Below are 18,985 nucleotides of genomic sequence, written 5' to 3'. Positions count from 1 at the left end.
GACTTAATGGCATGGAAGTGTCTAATGCTGACTTTAGTGAAAGTCAATCTGTCTATTCACAATCTGAAAGGAATTCAGGAATTTAGATATGGTACTATCCACCCTCCTGAATTCAGAACCAAGCAGGAGAGGCCAGTTATTTAACATATAATTACATAAATACAATTTTCTCCAATGGGAAAAGTGCAGGGCACTATGAAGTCATGTAAGAGGGGCCAAGTTTACTCTGAGGGTCAGGAAAGGACTGTAAGTCCTGGACTGTAAGTGGAGGCCTGAGGGATCAATAATCGGTGTTGTCCAGTAAAGAGGGAGGGAGGGAGAGGGCAGGGTCCCAAACAGGGGGCAGCCGCAACATCAAAGGAACACATGGTGCCTGTCAGCTCTGAGCCCAGCACCTTATTGGACACTTGACTCATCAGATTTTTGCCTCACAACAGTCCTGGTAAGAAGAAAATAAATTAAGTAACCGATGCACAGTTGCACTGCCAAAATTACTCACTAGTATAAGCAACTGTGGTTCCTTTCCCAGATGCTCCCTAGCAGATACAGTTGCTTAATTTTTTTAAGTTCCTGTATGTGTATATATGGTGAGATGTGCATACAGGAGTAGCTGTGTCAGTGAGATTAGAAATCAATGAAGTTCTAGGTCTCAAACACTTTTATTAACTAAAAGAAAACAAAAATTAAAAAAAAAAAAAACCCACATGGGTGTGTATGCCCCCCTCTAAGCTTTAATAAGGTACAGAAGACTCAAAGATGAGCTAGTAAATGATCTCCAGATCTTACCATGACTTGGAATGGCTAGTCTAGAAGGGTGCAGACTGTGTGCTTAGCAAGTGCCTGGCCTATAGAGAGCTCCATCACACGGTATGCGGTGTTATTACTGTTATTCCTCAAAGGTGGGCTTATCTCTGCCCTCACCCTGTTCCTTCCGGTTCAGGCTCTGTATGGACCTGGCTCCCAACCAGCAATCCAGAGGAACATCTAATCTGGTGGTCACGGCACATATCTTCACATACAACACAAATTAAACCATAGAACTCCTTAGGAAACAACAGAACTCTGATCCTTGTGACCCCTGCCCCATCCCCCAAGGGCTGTGAGGAAGAAGAGAAGCTACTAAAGAGGTGGCATCATAACAACTTGTTGAGATGATACTGGGCATGGAGGAAGACACCTGGGTTCTGGATCCTTCCTCAAAGACAGAAACCACCATCTAAAGTTCCTCGAATGGCCTCCTCAGCTCTAAGTGAGGGGTCGGGGAAACCAAGGGCCTGTGGTGTGGTATTATGGGCCAGTTTGGACAGAACTAGTAAACACCCACCTCCTGTCCAGCCTGTCTTGACCTTCCTCCAAGCGTAGTGGCCTCAGGCCATGATCAACAAACATCGCCCCCAGTGTGCTAATTTTAGCCCAAGTTATAACAGTCAAAGCCCGAGTTCTTCCCTTTCCTGTGTTGTGACAAGACAAATGCCAGGCTCCCTCACCCCTGTGGTCCAACTTCTCTGTTAGCAGATAAAGGCAGAGATCTACATCCGTAAGGAGCAAGCACCTGCCTGGGCAGAGAAGTCTTATCCTGGGTGAGGCTCCCCAGGGAAGGGAGGGGGCATAGGAGGAGACTGAGGAGCTCTTCCATCACTCGCTCACCCTTTATGCATCCACTGACTTACTCACTCCCTCGACAAATGTTTATTTGGCACCTGCTACCGAACAGGCCCAGGGGGAGCTCCTGGGTCCACAGAGATGATTCAGACGAAGAGGCTGTGTTTCCTGGGGCACGGGGCAGAGGAGCCAGCGGTTACATAGTAAATCACACAAATAACTACAGGGGTAGGATCCGTGATGCATGCAGTGATGGGCATGTGAAGGCGGGCCCCGATCTTGTCCAGGAGTTTGAGGAACAATTCTCGGGGAAGCTGTGTTTAAGCTGAAACTTTAAGGATCACAAGGGCTGTGGGAAGAGAACTGACAAAGGGCATGGACTGGACAGGACGTGGCCTGACTGAACGACTGAGCTGTCATGTGGTGACACCGCATGGAGGGTGTGCAGATGAGTGTGGGAGCGGAGGCCAGAGGGACTGTAGGGGCCAGACATCAAGGTCTAGAGCCCTGCCAGGTGCTGAGAGAAGCAGTGAGGCACTGATGGGTTTCTACCAGGTCTCTGATTCTGCCCAGTGAGGCTAGTCTCTGCCCACGTGCAGTCTCTTTCAATCAACACATACATTTTTTAAGATTTTTATTTATTTATTCACGAGAGACACAGAGAGAGCAGAGACATAGGCAGAGGGAGAAGCAGGCTCCATGCAGGGAGCCCGATGTGGGACTCAATCCCAAAATCCCAGGATCACGACCTGAGCCAAAGGCAGACACTCAACCACTGAGCCACCCAGGTGTCCCATCAACAAATATTTCTTGACTGTGCATCTCCTTTGTGCCAACCAGTGTGTCACACAATGGGATGGGGCAGGGAATAAGACAAATCCTTGCATTGCCAGTGTGTATATTCTAGTAGGGGTGCCAGACACAGCACACAAGCTAAAGGGGGAGATAAGAAGCATGACAAGGAAGAGTGTAACTTTGGGGCAGGATGGGCAGAGAAGGTCTTTAAGGAGAGGACACTGGAACTGAGGCCTTCATCATAAGGAGACACATGGGCAGAGGGAGAGTGACCATGAAGGTCCGGAGCTGGCAAGGGGACCATCCACCTGTGCAAGTGCAGCTGAGCACAGAGCATGAGGAAGAGGGCCAGGCCGGTGAGGGAGGAGGCATCCAGAGGGCACGGGGCTTCCGTGGAGTGGGAACGTTACAGCGCCAAGCAGTGAGCTGCTGAGTGATGTGACCTCAGTTCCACGTAAGGAGCACTTAGGCTGCTGTGTGGAGAAGGGACAAGAAAAGGCAAGAGTGGAAGGGGTGAGATCTAGAAAGGGCTTCTGTGCTCTCTCTTGTCACCAGAAACAGCACGTTACACTTCATTATTAGCCAACTACTGACTGCATGACCCTGGGCAAGCAACTCAACTGTCCTCCTCCATAAACTAGCACCCCTACCTCACACTGGGCCGCTTCGAGGATTACAAACAGGTCACCACACCATGTGCAAAGGGTGTGGAAGAGCACTTAGCTGAGCTCCAAATGCATCCTGGCTATTCTTGTGATTCACCTCCTTTCCATCTCTGCTACAGGAGTCCAGGCTCCTCGTTTTTATCTGCCAGCACCTGTCCAGTGTTCATCACACGTGTGTAAATTAGGAGCTGCAAATTGTTGACAGAAGACCTAAACTGGTCCAGATATATTTTGCTCTTGATGCAGAGACTTCAAAACATGCGACTGTGAATGTCTTCAGGTCGTACACGCCCTCCTCGGTTTCCTAGGCCCCTCCCCACACCCTCTTGTCTCACACTTTCCTACCTGTGTACTGCCTCTACAGGCACTTAAGTCTGTGACCCCCAATAGACACTGAACTCCTAAACATGTGACTAGAATGTCTGTCACAAATGTAAGTGACACATAAATCACACATTTTCTCACTTTTCTTCATACAGTCATCACCATGTGTTCACTGAATACCTTCTAGGTCTTGGGAAATGCGAGAGAAAGAAAGACACAGAGTCTGCCTTAACTGAACTTATACCCCAGTGCCCATGGACGAGGATGCTGAAGGCTCCCGGGATGTAAAAGGTATAGTAATAGCCCATCATATTAGGGAACCTAAGCCTTCTACAGATTGTCTTATTCTGCTCTTATAACCCTATAGGGGTAGCTTGAACAAACAGGCTACTCTATTTTGCAGACAAATGGAGGGTCAAAGAAACTAAATTTATTGCCCAAAGTGACAGAGCTAATAAATGATGGATTTTGAATTCCCAACTCTTGTCATCAATAAAGGCATTGCAAGGGAGGAAAGGTTAACCACATTAGTGAGATAACCTATAAAGTTTTCTCCTTGCAATATGAGGATAAGAAAGGTGAAAAGGATACCTAGGCACCGCCCACATCACATGGGTAATATAACCTAGACTGGCTTAGGTGGTGGGAAAATCATGACAACGGGGCTGGTAGAGAATAAGAGACTTGGGCTCCCAACAGAGTGCTCACTAGGCTCCATGTGTCAGTGACACATCTGGAAACAGAAAACAGAAATCAGGGAACAGAATATGGCCCCTGTTTTGCCAGATATACGAAAGCATATTTCTTATTAGGGTGATGAGATTTTGCCAGGAGGTGATACACCCCACAGCAGGTCTGCATGGCCCAGTGAGATCTGCTTCCAGAGGCCCCCTCCGTGGTATTCCCCAAGAAGACTTGGCATATCCAGGAGATCATCCCAGCTGCCTCCATGACAGCCTGTGAGTGCAGCAAGCCTACTCTCTGCTCCAGACATACAGAGGCCTGGAAAATCCACCATCATCCTAGAGAGACCCAGCAGCCTTACCAATCCTAAAGATGCCCTTTCTGGATGTTAGTACTACTAGCGGTTTCTTGGCCAACATTTAATTTAAATCTGTGATTCTTAACCAAAGGGATGCTGCCTCCCAGGAAACAGCTGACAATGTCTGGAGATATTTCTGGTTTTCCTTGGGGAGGTGGGGGGTAAAGGGATGTGCCTACTGGTATCTAGTGTGCAGATGCCAAGGATGGTGCTAAATACCCTACAGTGCACAACAGAACAGCCCCAGAAAAAATAATTTTTTGGTTCAAAATGTCAAGAGTGCCAAGGTTAAGAAACTCTGATTTAGATGTCTAAAATATTTACTGAGGAATGACTACATGCTCAGCCTTGTGCTAAGCTCTGCAAATACAAAGGCAAAAAGGATAAGTCCTTTTTCTCAAGGAGTTCAGAGTCTAGTGGGAGAGATGACCATGTAAAGAAATAATTGTCAGTGTGATGGGAATTAAAGCAACCACAGTCTAATGTTGGGCTTAGAAGCAAGGGAGTTATGGGCTCAAATGCTGGCTCTGCCCTTTATTTACTACTGTATGATCTTGGCCAGGTCATTTAATCCTTCGATTTCTTCTGACACTGTGAATAGAAAATTATGATATGATTTCTACTCCTTCACCTACTCTTCTTACTACTATTACAACTTCTGCTAGAGATCTACTACTACTGCTCCACCAGCACGATCACCACTGCTATTACTACTGCTGATGCTAGAGGGGCAGAGAACCAGAAAGCCAGGAGACATGAAGGGCTGGGAAGTAGAGATGGTATAGCTCCTAAAATGGACCCTTAAAGAAAAAAGGTGTGTTTCTTTGCCATCCATGGAAAGAGACTGTGGCAAAAGCCTCCATGGATCATGCAGACCAATGGTATCATATTAAGGATGGTTTGATACAGAAGCCATCTGCCTTCCTGGAGGATCTCATAGAAAGTATCTCTCTCTGGACTGCCATGTGAGAAAGAGGGAAGCTATCTCACTTAAACAACCAGTAATACTATAATCTAATAATACAAAAGTATAGAAGTTGGTTGGATAGACCAGCTAAGGAAAGGTCATTACTAGCAGAGAAAACAGTACATGCCAAAATACAGAGTTGAAAGAGAATCAAGGGATCACTCTTTGGATCCCACCTACCAGGAGAGTGATGCACAGAGATGGGAGTGTCAGGGAGGAGTGGGATTACTGTGGGCCTCATAGGCCACACTAGGGAGTGGAGACTTAAATCCTCAAATCACTGAAGGATTTCAAACAGGTGAGGAATATCAGATCTGCATTCAAAGACAAAGGTTAGAGGTGGGATGGAGTATCAGCTGGGTGGGGGGTAGAGGAGTGAGGAGTATAAGGTGAGATGCAGAAGAAGTTGGGGGAAAGGCAGGGAGGATGGCTGGAGCCAAGGAGCCCAGTGAGGAGGGTAAGAGATCCCAGAGAGACTGAAGAAGCAACATCATAATTTCTGCCCATCATTTAGGTAACAGCAGTAGATATAGAAGGTATGGCATATCAAGGCTTGTGGTTTGGGTAACTGATGACAGTTCCTTTACCATGATAAGAAACACAGAAAGAAAAGCACTTTATTTCAGGGAAAAATCACTTGGGGTGGAGAAGCCTACTAGCCAGCAGGTGAAGATGTCTGGTGATAAGCTTGGTCCTCAGTCTGGAGCTCAGGAGCACAGCTCAAGTCATCTGCATGGTGGAACCATCAGTGGGTATTTAAATCATGGGAAGGTATGGCATTTCATTGTACTCTGATGGGACCAAGGTATCTGACAAACTGTATTTAGGTCATCTCCATTATGAAAGAAAGTCCATTGCCTCCTCTACATATTTATGAGCCAAGATACTTAAAAAAAAAAAAATTAAGCTCACAAGCTGGAGAATAGAGGCAAATGGGCAAGTTTCAAAACAGAAGAAGGTCTAGAAGACACAGGAGCTTCTCAGAAACAATTCTCTTCTCAGACCACTTCTATTCCTGATGGAATCGTGATCTGGCCCAAAAAGTTTGCATGCAGGATCCATGAACATAATCTGACATCTGCAAAACCCATTCTCCTCTTCAAATAGGATATAAAATGTCTCACCACCCTGGAACTTTGTACCAAAAAGACATGAAACAAATCCCTTTTTGACGCCAACCTTTAGGGTGGTTTGCACAAAAATGTAGCCCAGGGAACATTGAGATTGGGTTTTCAAGGCCCCTGGAGCAATGCTTTGTTTTAAATAGAAGTGGGCATGGCCACTGCTTTGAAAGATCTGCCTGGGGCTCCAGTTATCACAGGGCAGAAAAAGCCATGCAATTATTTTCTCCCCAATTATGGCTAATTCTCTGCAAGTTAATTCTTGGCTTTTCTAAAATGGGACCAGAAAATTAGCTCGTCATGTGCAAGACTGAAGACACTGGGCCCAGCAGCTTCTGGCCTGGGGTTATTCCTCATTACTTCTTAAGGAGTGAGGAAGGGGCCAAAGTGGGGTTTTGACTTAGGCACCTTTTAGTCAAGTGAAGAGGGAAAAAAAAAGTCTTCCTTTGGCTCCAAAACAGGATCATGCAGCTATAAAACTTATTGGACACAGCTCAGGCAAGGGTGTTGGATGGAAAGAATCAAAGAAAGAACTATGGGCTGAGTTCGGAGGGTGTGATGAAACGTGTACCTGTTGTCACTCACTTATTACCCCAGATCTCCCAGGCAGTGTAGATTTAAACCAGACAGTCCTGTGGCCCAGCCCAACCGATGTTGGCCTTTTTTTTAACCTATTAGCACTCAGTCAAAATTGTGTGCAAGTGTGTGCACACACACGCGTGTGCATGGGTGCATGTGTGTGTCTGCCGGATGAAGACAGGGAAGGGACATCTGGAAGAGGACGAGATGGACCGTCATGGGGTAAAGGCAGGGGCAAGGGAGCAGACTTCACTGGCCATTACTTCAGCCAAGAAAAGGCAACGTCCAAATTCCTTGATTATTTGCAACTGGAGGGTGGTGTTTTCAAGTCTGTTCTGATCAAATCCCCAGACTTAATCGTTTTCAGACAAGAAAAGCAATGGCACCAAGTGAACTGAATTGACTGGGAAGATGGAAACTCACCCATTGGAAAAAGCCAAGAGGAGAAGCTGCCGAAGCATAAAGTGATTATTCCACTCCTCCGAAGATCTCTACTTTTGCACATCGTTGAAACCTCTACGTGTATATTTGGGTATGTACAGTTACTATCTTTTAACCTCCAAGTTTCTAAGGTAGTTTAAAAAAAAAAAAAGTTATTGAAATTAACTTGATCAGAGCCACCAGAGGACTCACTCTTCTCAAAGTCTATTCGAGGTCACCTATGCACCCATGTCACCTCTCTTCAATCCTTGGCCTTTGAGGAGACCACCCACTAGAGAGTGTGGCATTCTCAGCTTCCATGAAAGTGAAGAGTCAGCTGCCACATGAGATTAGTCACAGGGTGACCTGCCACTCAGCACACCTGTGGAGTGCTCCTAGACCAGAGCAGCCCTCCCGGCCCCGCCAGAGGAAGGTGCACAGGAGGAGTGCCAGGGTCTCACCCTTTCCTGCAGCAGTGACTAAGGGCCAAGATTTTTTCCCCGAGTTCCAGAGAACAGAACAGGCATAAGTGAGAAGGATCTTAACCCCCTCCCCTTTTTATATTGAAAAAGCCTCTAATTCTGCTGAGGAGTCCACTGAGGACTTGCCAGTACTAAAAGATGCCACCAGAGACTCCAGAGTGGGAGGCCTTGGCTCAGATCTCAGCCATAACCTTGGGGACAGCTGCCTCCCTCTCTGGGCCTCAGTTATTTCATCTGAAAAATGGAGCAAGAGCTGTACAAGTTTAGATGAGAGAATCCAGGTAAAGCATTCTATACCATGACCCCTAGGTCTCCAGCAATCAGCATTTGCTCATAATATTTGGAAAGTACTTTGGAAGCTCAAAAGAGCTGTTCAGACATCAGCTCACAAGTCTTGCGAGCACCCTTCTGGTCCCTGTGCATTTATAGGCAATGCTGTCCACACACTGACAGTTAATTATAATCTGTATTGAGGTATCTTCCAACCACGAAGTAGAACAGGATGGTGATGGAGCACTTGGCTCTGGAGGCAGACGATCTCAGTCCAAATGCTAGCTCTATCTCTTATTGGCTGGATGACTTTGGGCAAGTCATTTAATCATCATGAGCCTTAGCTTCTCTAAGAAGAATAAGGCTTAAACTCTCACTAAAGGCGTGCATGTTCCTTGCCGTCATTAATAAAGTCCCATGTAATTATCAAGACTAGAAAATGTTACATGATCCCTGTAGAATCACCTACAGGACACACAGAATCATAAAATTACAGAGGCAGAAACGACCACCAGCCAGGTAATACCTGGCCTAGGAGCCATTATCCGCACACCCACACACAACTGGCAAACATCAGAGCTGGTTGCCCTTTCTCACTTAACTGAGATTGGCTTCCTCCACTCTGTTCCAGACAGTAATTTCCAGTCAATAAGAACCGGCATGCGAGCTAATCTATTTGCTCTTTCCAATCCAGTCCCATCATCTGATATGAGAGAAGAGAAAGCAGAAGGCCACTGAGATCTAAGTGACCTGCCATGAGTCTCACATCCAGTGACATCCTGGCCCAGAATGTGTATCACCTAACTCTTCGTACGGGGTCAGCTCCATCTCTGTCTCTCTGGGTTGCCAACACATTTTCAGGGTGATGGTGGAAGGTATACTTTGACATCTGCCTGGGCACCGGCCTTGGGGCCACCCAGAGGGACCACCGCACGTAGCGAATTCTTTATAATCTACAGCAAGCCCCCTCCTGTGGCAGGTGAAGGAGGAGGAGTGGGGAAAATTATCTCTTTCAAATGCTTTGACTGATGATGTGGAGATCAATAGGCATTCCTGGCCATGTTTGGTCCTCAGGAGCATGAATGTTAGAAATCCTCCCAGTCCACAGAACCTGAACTGAAACTTCTGCTAACAGCAAAGTGAGTCACTTCAACTAAGGATGGGAATGTGAGGCGACTGACCCTCACCCTGGCCACCCCCTGTCTCACTGGCCCATGAGTAAAGCAGCAGCTATGCAGCCAGTGCCACCAGATCAGCAGCAGCCTGAGGCCATCTGTTTCTACCCGGCAGGCAGAAGCCCAGCATGCACTGGTTCCAACTGGATTTCTGTGGGGAGGAAAGCAGAGAGGGCCCCAGCTGCTGTCACCAGACAAGGAGGCGCCTTCTCCTCACCTCTGTCCTGGGCGCCCTCCATGGACCTGAGTTCCCAGCTGTCTTGCGGCTAGAGACTCTCTTTGCCTGACTCAGAATACTAAGTGTGTCCTACCTCCAAAGGCAGAATTAAAAACAATTTTTTTTGTTGTTTATTCATATCTGTGATAGGGAGAGGAGGGTAGAGTAAAAAAAAAAAAAGATTTATTCTCTTTTGCAGGTGGTACCATCTGTTAAGATTTTTACTTCCCTCCATTCCACAACATGCCTGGCATCCTAAAAGGGCTTTGAAACAAAATAATAATCGTGATAATAATAGCCAAGCCTGTATCAGCACTGCCTGACTGGGTTTCCAGAACTGCAGGCAACCGTACTCCTCTTCTCAATGCCCGTCTCCTACAGGGCAATTTGGGATTGCCACGATAATTCCCATGCATTCATTCAGCATGTATTTAGGGGGGCCAGTGGTTTTGGAGACACAGTTCCAGGCACTGGGGAGAGGAGGGCAAGTCCCTGCCTACATCTGAGAGAGTCAGACAAAAAAGTAAACAATACTTCCAGAGAAAAGTAAGTGCTTTGGGGACAAAAACGTGAACTTTCGGGAGAGGCCTGCTTGGGACACAGGCCAGAGAAGGCCTCCCTGAGGAGGTAACTTGTGAAGTGAGACCACTGGATGAGAATTAGGAACACACCACCTCATTTGGGTATCAAGGCATATTGTGTTATTTTTTTTTAGTCCTGAATTCATGCTATTTTTGTTACTGTAATACTGTTATTTCAGACATCTCTCAGCAATTTCTCATGTCCTTCCTGACTTTTCCCAACCCACTCCTCTCTCCTTCCTCTTCCTTGGCATGCCCATCCTGGACCCCCTACTGACAAGGCCTCCGGACCCCTCTTTGCCACTCAGTTGAGGTTACTCCCCTAGGATGAGCAGGGAGAGGAGTAAAACCCACTGGAATTGGGAGCTGAAGACTATGACAGAGGAAGTGTGCCCCAGGAGGTGGTGCTGGGAGCTCCAGCAGGGTAGGGGTGGCAGGGTTAATCATTCTCCATGTTAGAGACAAAGGCTCTGCAGGGAGCCCAGACAGAGGGAACAGACTCTAAGAGAAGTACCACCAGCAGCACCCAGAGCAAAGCTTCCTAACATATGCCTACATTTTTGTATTTGACGCGCATTACATTTCTCTGGTTAAAAAAAAAAAAAAACAAGAATTGTAAACACTCTTACACTAGTATTCCTTGGCTTTATGTAAAATAAACACTTAAAACTCCATTTCATCATCTTGCTCCAATACCACTCCAAGGACAAGGAGTCTGCTGATTTTCTGAAAAAATGGAAAGAGGCAGAGGAAAAGAATTTCAGTCCAACGGAAAACAGAGAGTCAAAGAACTCAAGGCTGAAGAGAGCTGCATGTTCAGGGATTTTAAGGATGTAGATATGGCTGGACAATAGTGAGTGAGAGAGAGAGAGAGAGACAGAAGGCAGGAGATGAAGAGATGAAGTGAATGAATGAGCCAGAGGTCAGAATCATGACCGCAGTGAAAACTCCAACATGAAGATATGTAGTGAACCACACGTGTGCATGTGCGCACGCACACACACACACACACACACACACATACAACATAGCGGAAAGAAAGCCAGGTGTGTCACTGGGAGAGTAAGCAGAAAGCTCATTGCTGTCATCTCTTTTACACATTAGGTGCCTGCTGCCTTCCAACAGGCCCCAGTGTTAAGGGACAGCGCATCTATGTATCAGATGAGTAGGATGGGGCAGCATATCCACCTCCAATGTTCAAAAGCTTAAAAAAAAGAGTATAGAAATGTGCAAGAATTCTTCATGGTACATGAGAACAGTTACAAAAACTGTGAAATCTAATGTAACTGCTTTGAGCCAGCAGAATTGTGCCATTTTAATCAAATTTAACAACCTCATCCAAATAATCTTTGTTTCTCAGGCATGTTCATTGAACTGTACTGTATAAACTTTTACTTCTTAGGGCCTCATACAGGCATACCTCGTTTTTATTATGCTTCTCAAATACCAGTTTTTTTGAGAAACTGTAGGTTTATGGCTACCCTGCTGAACAAGTCTATTGGTACCATTTTTCCAACAGCAATGCGTCTCTGTGTTGCATTTTGGTAATTCTTTCAATATTTCAAATTTTTTCATTATATTTGCTCTGGTGATCTGTGATCAGTGATTAGGACTTGCTGAAAGCTCAGATGATGCTTAGCATTTTTTAGCAATAAAGTATTTTTTAATTAAGGTATTACACTGTATTTTTAGACATATTGCTACTGGACATTTAACAGACTACAGTGTAGTGTAAACATAACTTTTATATGCACTGAAAAACCAAAAAGTTCATCTCACTTACTTCCTCATGATATTGGCTTTATTACAGTGGTCTAGAACTCAACCCGTGGTATCCCTGAGGTGCTGGCATATGCCAGACATTGTGCTACATGCTTTATATGTGATTTGCACTTTTTTTTTTTTCCCTCATGAGACTACTGTAAGGAAAGGAATATCAATCTCATTTTATGGGTGAAGAAATTAAAATGCAAAGATCTTAAATTCCCATAGCCAATAAATGATAGAGTCCAAATTTGAACCTAGGTCTCTCTGGTTCTAAAACTCATATTCTTTCCAATACAGCAAAAGCCTTTCTAAAGTTCTGATTCTTAAGACTAAAGCTCACAACCCATTCTGCTGATTTTCACAAGCCTCACCTTGACAACCAGCTTATTATGAAGGCCTCCTTGACCACTCTAGCCCACACTGATCATGCCTTCCATTGGCCTTGAAGAGCACTACGTGGTGCCTACCATTTATTTATTCACTGGGCCATCATATGAATGAACACCCACTCTGTACTGGGCATCATGCCACATGAGACAATAGGGCAGCAGACAAGACAAAGCTCCTGCCCTCAGGGAGCTTACAGTACAGGAGCAAAGACAGACAACAAACAAGGAAAAATCCAACACTGCCATGCAAGTTAGAACAAAATTGTATGCTTTCTTGGGGTCCTTTTCCATTCTCTTTCTAAAATGGACTGCACAGCTGTCAAGTGCAAGTCTCTGGTTGCTTGTGAAGCAGTAAGGGGTGGGAAATGCAGCAGGAGAGACAGGGCCAGTCTTCCATGCTACGTTCAGAGGCTTGACTTTTTCCTCAGGGAAGTAAGAGCTACTAAAGAGACTGGACAAGGAAGCCACACCAGCAGACCTGCCTGTTTAAGAGCATCCCCTCTGAGTAAAGTGACTTGAAAGGCAGGCAGGTTGCAGACAGCAGGGTGTAGGCTGTGGCAGTATGCCAGGAGAGGGACGGTAAGGGCCTGGAATCCACTGGGGACTTTTCCTTCCCATCTGACATTTTGATCTTCACACTATCAAAGAATAGCCAACAAGCTGGATGGTGTCCATAGTGGCACAAAACTCTCACCTTCTCAGGCCTGTTACAAAGTGCCAAAGAAAAATTCAGATACAGGCAAACCACCTAGAAAAGGCTTCTGTCCTCAGCTACTACGATCCTCTGCCAAACATTTCCCAGGGATGACACAGTGATGAGCAGTGACAAAGCCCTTCAGTGGGATCTTTACCCAGTATTGGACCAAGGAAAACAAAGGCTCTGGTATAGCCTGGTCAAGGGAAGCTCTGGTGGCCTGCCCCACTGGTTGGGTTGCCTGACCTCTACACAGAGTACCCCTCTCCTGTTACACAATCCTCTGAGGCCAAGAAAGGACAAACAGGCTACAGTGTCCAGAAAGGCTGCCAGGCACAAGAGAAAAAACCCAGCTGACGCCAAATACTCCTCCCACAGGTTTACTGTATGACTTTGGATAAAATACCAAACTTCTCTGAGCTTTAATTTCATCAAATGCAAAACTGGATAATAATCATTACTTTTCATGCCGTGGCAAACATTAAAGGAGAAGATATAAATGATGAGTCAAGTCTACTATAATAAGAGAGACTCAATAAATATCAGTTGCCTGTTGCCTTTCCTTTTTGGATTTGTCATTTATTTGCCAAGCACTTATATAATAACTACCAGATGCAAGGCCTTGCTCAGAGCAAGTCATCTTAAATAAAAACAATTAAAAATAACAATACCAATGAAAAACGTGCCACCTGGTTGTAGTAAGGTAGAACTATATGGGAATACAATCTCAATCTGTTCCTTGAGCAACGAGAATCCCTCCATTCTATTAAAAACCACTAAAAAATAAATGAATAAACAAACACTAAGTCTAGATTTCCAATGTAATGATTATGAGAATCATGTGGGAAGCTGATAAAATTAAACATTTTTAGATTATACTGCCACTCAGACCTGTTGAACAGAATTCCCAAGTAATTTTACTATAGGTTTTTTTTCTTTTTTTTTTTATGAAAAATGAAAATCTCTCCAGGGGATTCTTGCCATCATGACTGACAATCTGAGGTTAGTTTGGGATCTAATGACCTAATCTTTTGTCTGCTCAGGCTGTGATTAGGTAAAACCAATCTCACAGCAAAATCTCAAAGCCGAGAACTCATTCCTAGTCATAGGCAGTAACAAAGTAAGAGCAGGATCCCAACCTTCCCTTTGGCAAATCCAGACTAATGGATTAAAAAGTTAACCTCAACCTAAATCCTTCACATTCTAACCATGGCAAAATGTTTAAAAACCATGCTGCACTGACCAACTGTGGGGTGGGTGGTCTAGGCAACTTTTGACCTCAGCCCAGTTAGGCTACTCAGGGGCCAGGGAGGCCCAGGCGGTCTGCAACATACATCTGAGTCTCCAGAACTGACTGGCCTTTGTGCCGCCATGAAAATAGGCCCAAGTCCATTTGCAACTTGATATAAATGTGTCCTTTTTTCTTGTCAGCCCAAGTGACACGAAAGGAAGGAGAAGGAAAAAGAAAGACAGGGAGAGAGGGAGGGAGTGGGGAAGGAAGGAAGGAGACAGAAAGAGAGAGAGTGGAGAAGGAAGGAAGGAGATAGAAACACAGAAAACAGGGATGGGAAAATACCAAAGAAGTACCCTTAGGAACCAAGACTTCCAAAGATTTCAAACTGTTAATTTTTAAAAAATATTTTAAGTGTGTTAAATTTCAAGAATATTCAAAATTAGAAAGAACAGCTAAGTGAACCCTCATGTACTTATCACCCAGCCTCAGATCATTTCAACTCCTAGCCATCATGTGTCCTGATTCTTCTTAAACAAATTCCAACTCTGTCTTTTTTTGTGCAAATATTTCAGTATGCACCCATAAGATGTGGAGAGCTTTTAAAAAGCAATTGCAATATGATTATAACTAAAAATAACACCTCCCTATTACCAAATATCCATTCTGTGTCCATATTTCACCTCATGTTTTATTTTTCTTTTTTTAACAGCTATTTTTTTTCAGGAGGGCTCAAATGAAGGCTCTGATCACAAGTGGTACAAGTGCTTTCAAAGCCATAAGTTCATTACAGCTCCCCCTCTTGCAATTTGCTGTTGCTGTCATTAAGAAACAAGGTCCCCTAACTAGCTTTTCATGCTGGAGGTTTTTTAATTCTTTGTCACAAAAAGGGTTCCCTGTTCAAAGAAAAGACTTGAGAAGCTTCATTTTAAAAACAATTAGGGGCATGTTGGTGGCTCAGTCAGTTAAGCATCTGCCTTTGGCTCAGGTCATGATCCCAGGGTCCTGGGAAGGAGCCCCACATTGGGCTCCCTGCTCACTGAGGAATCTGTTTCTCCCTCTGCCTCTGCCCCCCATCCCCACTTGTGCTCTCTCTCTCTCAAATAAATAAATAAAACCTTTAAAAAAATAAAAATAAATAATAAAAATTAATGACTGCTGGGCAGTTTTTTAAAAACAGATTTTCTGATCAGGTACATACAAAGCAAATCAGAAACATGCCCACTGGCACAAATAACCCAGGATACATATATGTTCAAGGCTTCTTGGTGGCCGGGAAGTTGGGAGCCAATGGGTGTCTCTTTGGTCACTGGGATCACCCATATCTGTGAGTTTCAGTACAGTGCAAGAAAAGAAATTTAAGAATTCAAAAGAACTTTCTGGACTTCAGAGATCTCAGAGGAACAATATTTTGATTATTTCAAGGGCAGACAAATCAGAAATATACAGAGTACGTGGCTCTTAATAGACACCAGTGTATAAGCACTTGGGCAAATTCATACAGGCAAGTCCTGAACCCTACAAGCTTTGAATACTTTGTTGAGCTCGGTGAACCCCAAGCACCCTGTGTTCAGTCTGTCCCTTCCATTCCACAGTGCTAGATTCAGAAAATAGATGAAGTTTCCTCACTCCTCACATAACACCTCCATGAAACAATGTGAAAGACTGATGTTCGAGGACCACCATGGCCTCCTCCCTGGGAATGTTCCTGGAGAAGCAGTGGAGCCCTGTTTCCACACGGTACACACCTGCCCACCACCCACCCTGGGGAAATGACTTCAGGAAGCAGGCCTTGACCAAGGGTCAGTCTCTTGTGATCTTATCATCTCTGTCTGCCTCACCCTTGGAAGCACTCATAACTCCCAGTGGACGTAGGCCTGGCCACTCAAAATCAGATTTAGGAGACGTTTTCTGATGCTCGTAGCATTTGGAGACTGGAAGTCCAGAGGGTTAAAAGCTCTATGTGTGTAAGATATTCGTTCATTTTCTTTCCTGGGGTGAGGTACAATTGTGCCTTGTGAAAGGCTCAAAGCTGTTTCTTATAATTTGTATTTCATAATTTTAGGAATCAGTGAGGATTTAAGTAGCAAAAAAGCCAAAACGCTTTCTTAGAAAAGTATGGGCACAGAGTGAAGACTGGCAGAAATCACTATTTACAATCCCACCTTGAATTAACACTCCGAGAATTCTTTACTAAACTTACAGGTAGGAAAACCCAACTTCTCAATGGTTTCATAACCTTTATTGTAGAGTTCTCATTATTCAGTCTGCCAGGCCAGCTTCGAAAAATATGCTGCGTACTCACAGGCTAAGCTGACCATGTTGAAAAAAAGATTCAAAAAAAAAAAAAAAGATTCATAGACACATCATGTGCATTTGCAATTTTCTAAGCCCTTGTGGATAATTCATCTTTCCTGATGGCAAACACTTCTGGCAGACCTATGTCGTGTGTTTAACTTGGGACCTACTTTCAAAAATTAGGGGTTCATCAGGGTTTCCTTTCTCCCTCCAATGGCCTCTCAGAACTGGGTGGAGAATGAGCTCACTTCTCCATCCAAAAGTCAAGTTTTCCAAGGCCACCGTGACTCTCGCCCCCACCCATCTGCATTCTTCCAGTTCCCCAAGAGTCGCTGGTAACCTACCCTCAGCACCAACTCTCTGGCCTCCAGTGGCTGTCCTGGAGCAGGGAAAGACTATGTCTAGTCCCACTCTTCAGGCCTCATTTAAATCAATATGGCTTCCTCCCCAGCCCACAGCCTGTAGGTTAGCTGATTTATCAGCTTGTATCTATACTGATGCAATTAACACGATAATTACCAGATCTTTACTTTATTAATCCAAGACAAAGAGACTTGACCTGTGTCATAAGCACTGGTATACTGTAATCTGGCAGGATTAGGGACAGGTATACTTCTTACCAGAATTATTCACTTTTGTTCAGACCATTCAACAAATCGTTTCTTAACTAGTATTCCTTACTTTCCCTCTTCACAATGGTGCCAGGAGATTGTCTAAAAAGTCAATGTAATTGTATAATACCTGACTAACCCTTGGATGGCTTCTTGTCACCTACAAGATTTTTTAAAAGAAACAAAAATATAACAAAACAACCCGGATACACACTAAGGACCTTTAAAACTTGGTTCTGTCCTCTTCCTCACCTTCCAAACACCATTATCCTGAAAGTCTATTTTTCCAGTCATACCCAATATGTCACCCTACCCTTGATTGCAGCACGCTGGCCCCTGTAAACTTTCATAGCATTCTATAAAACGTTCCTCACAAAATATGACCCGTGGGCCCAATCCAGCCCACTACCTGTTTTTGTAAGTCAGTCTGACTGGAACATAGTCATGCTCCTTCATGTATGTATTGTCTCTGACTGCTTCTTCACTACAATGATCAAACTGAAAAGCTGTGACAGATATCATGTAACTGGCAAAGCTGAGCATATTTATTATCTAGTCCTGTACAGAAAGTTTGCCAACCTCTGGTCTAGAATTCTGTGTTGTCACTTACCTCCCGCCTCAGGTTTTCCTCTAAGAAATGTCTATGCACCTCTAGGAGAGAATAAACACATCTATCTCTTTGAGGACCAAGACATCAAACTTTTTCTGAAGAATGTTCTGTAACTGTGTCCCATATCCATTCCTCTCCTTTCTTAGCTTACCAAAACTGATTTTATTTAGAGTGGCCAGTTCCAAGTGATCAGTCCTGATGCTCTAAGCCAGTGCCATCCAGCAGAACTTGGCAATGACGGAAATGCCTTATATAACCAACAGCCCAATAATGTAGCCACTATCCATAGGTAGCAACTGAGCGCTTGAAATGTGGCTAGTGTGCCTGAGGAAACAAATTTCTGACTTTATTTAAATTCAACTAATCTATTTACATAGCCACTATAACTCAACAATGAAATGACAATCCAAAAACAAAAGGAGTAAAGGATCCGAAAGGACATTTCTCCAGAAAGATATACAAACAGCTATTAAGCACGTGAAAAGATGCTCAATATCAGTAATGATTATGTAAATGCAAATGAAAACCAAAGTGAAACACCACTCTCCATCCACTGGGGTGGCTAGAATCAACAAACAAAAAAGAACAAGTGTTAGGAGGTCCCTGGAAAAACTGAAATCCTTCTTCATTTCCACCAGGATGTATAAGATGATGTAGCCAGTTTGAAAAATAGTATGGCATTTTCTCAATGAATAGAACATAGAGTTACCATATAATCCACTAATTCCACTCCCACGAATTTTCTTAGAAAACTAAGAAAAATGAAAATATGTTCACACAAAAACTTGTATGTGAATGTTCACAGCAGCATTAATTATAGTAACTAAAGTGTCCTTCAACCTAAATGCCCATCAGCAAATGAATAGATAAAACCAAATGTGACACATCCATGCAGTCGACTCTCATTAAGTTATAAAAAGAAATTGATTAAAAAAATACTGATACTGGTACATGCTCTAACACAGAAGAGCCTTGAAAAAATTATGCTAAGTGAAAGCAGCCAGACACAAAGTGCTATATATTGTATGATTTCATTTATATGAAATGCCCAGAATGACCAATCCTTGGAGACAGAAAGTAATTTAGTGTTGTCAGAGGGTGAGGGCAGGGTTAGGAAGGGGGAATAGGGGATCCCTGGGTGGCGC

The 18,985-nt window shown here is 44.2% G+C and overlaps 1 protein-coding gene and 1 long non-coding RNA gene across 21 annotated transcripts in view; one reads left to right on the top strand and one right to left on the bottom strand.

Annotated features, from left to right (window-relative positions):
• FGGY (FGGY carbohydrate kinase domain containing) overlaps nucleotides 1-18,985 on the bottom strand; it is a 413,890-nt gene that overhangs the window by 274,391 nt on the left and 120,514 nt on the right. The gene's annotated exons all lie outside the window — the stretch shown is intronic.
• LOC144305132 (uncharacterized) lies at nucleotides 3,559-9,785 on the top strand. The gene is made up of 3 exons (XR_013372156.1): nucleotides 3,559-3,677; nucleotides 7,463-7,627; nucleotides 8,962-9,785. It is a non-coding gene; the product is annotated as an uncharacterized LOC144305132 (long non-coding RNA).

The sequence above is a fragment of the Canis aureus genome, chromosome 3 (assembly GCF_053574225.1).
Source record: "Canis aureus isolate CA01 chromosome 3, VMU_Caureus_v.1.0, whole genome shotgun sequence".
Taxonomy (NCBI): Eukaryota; Metazoa; Chordata; class Mammalia; order Carnivora; family Canidae; genus Canis; species Canis aureus.
The sequence above is the reverse complement of the archived record's forward strand: the minus strand, read 5'-3'. Positions and strand labels throughout refer to the sequence as shown.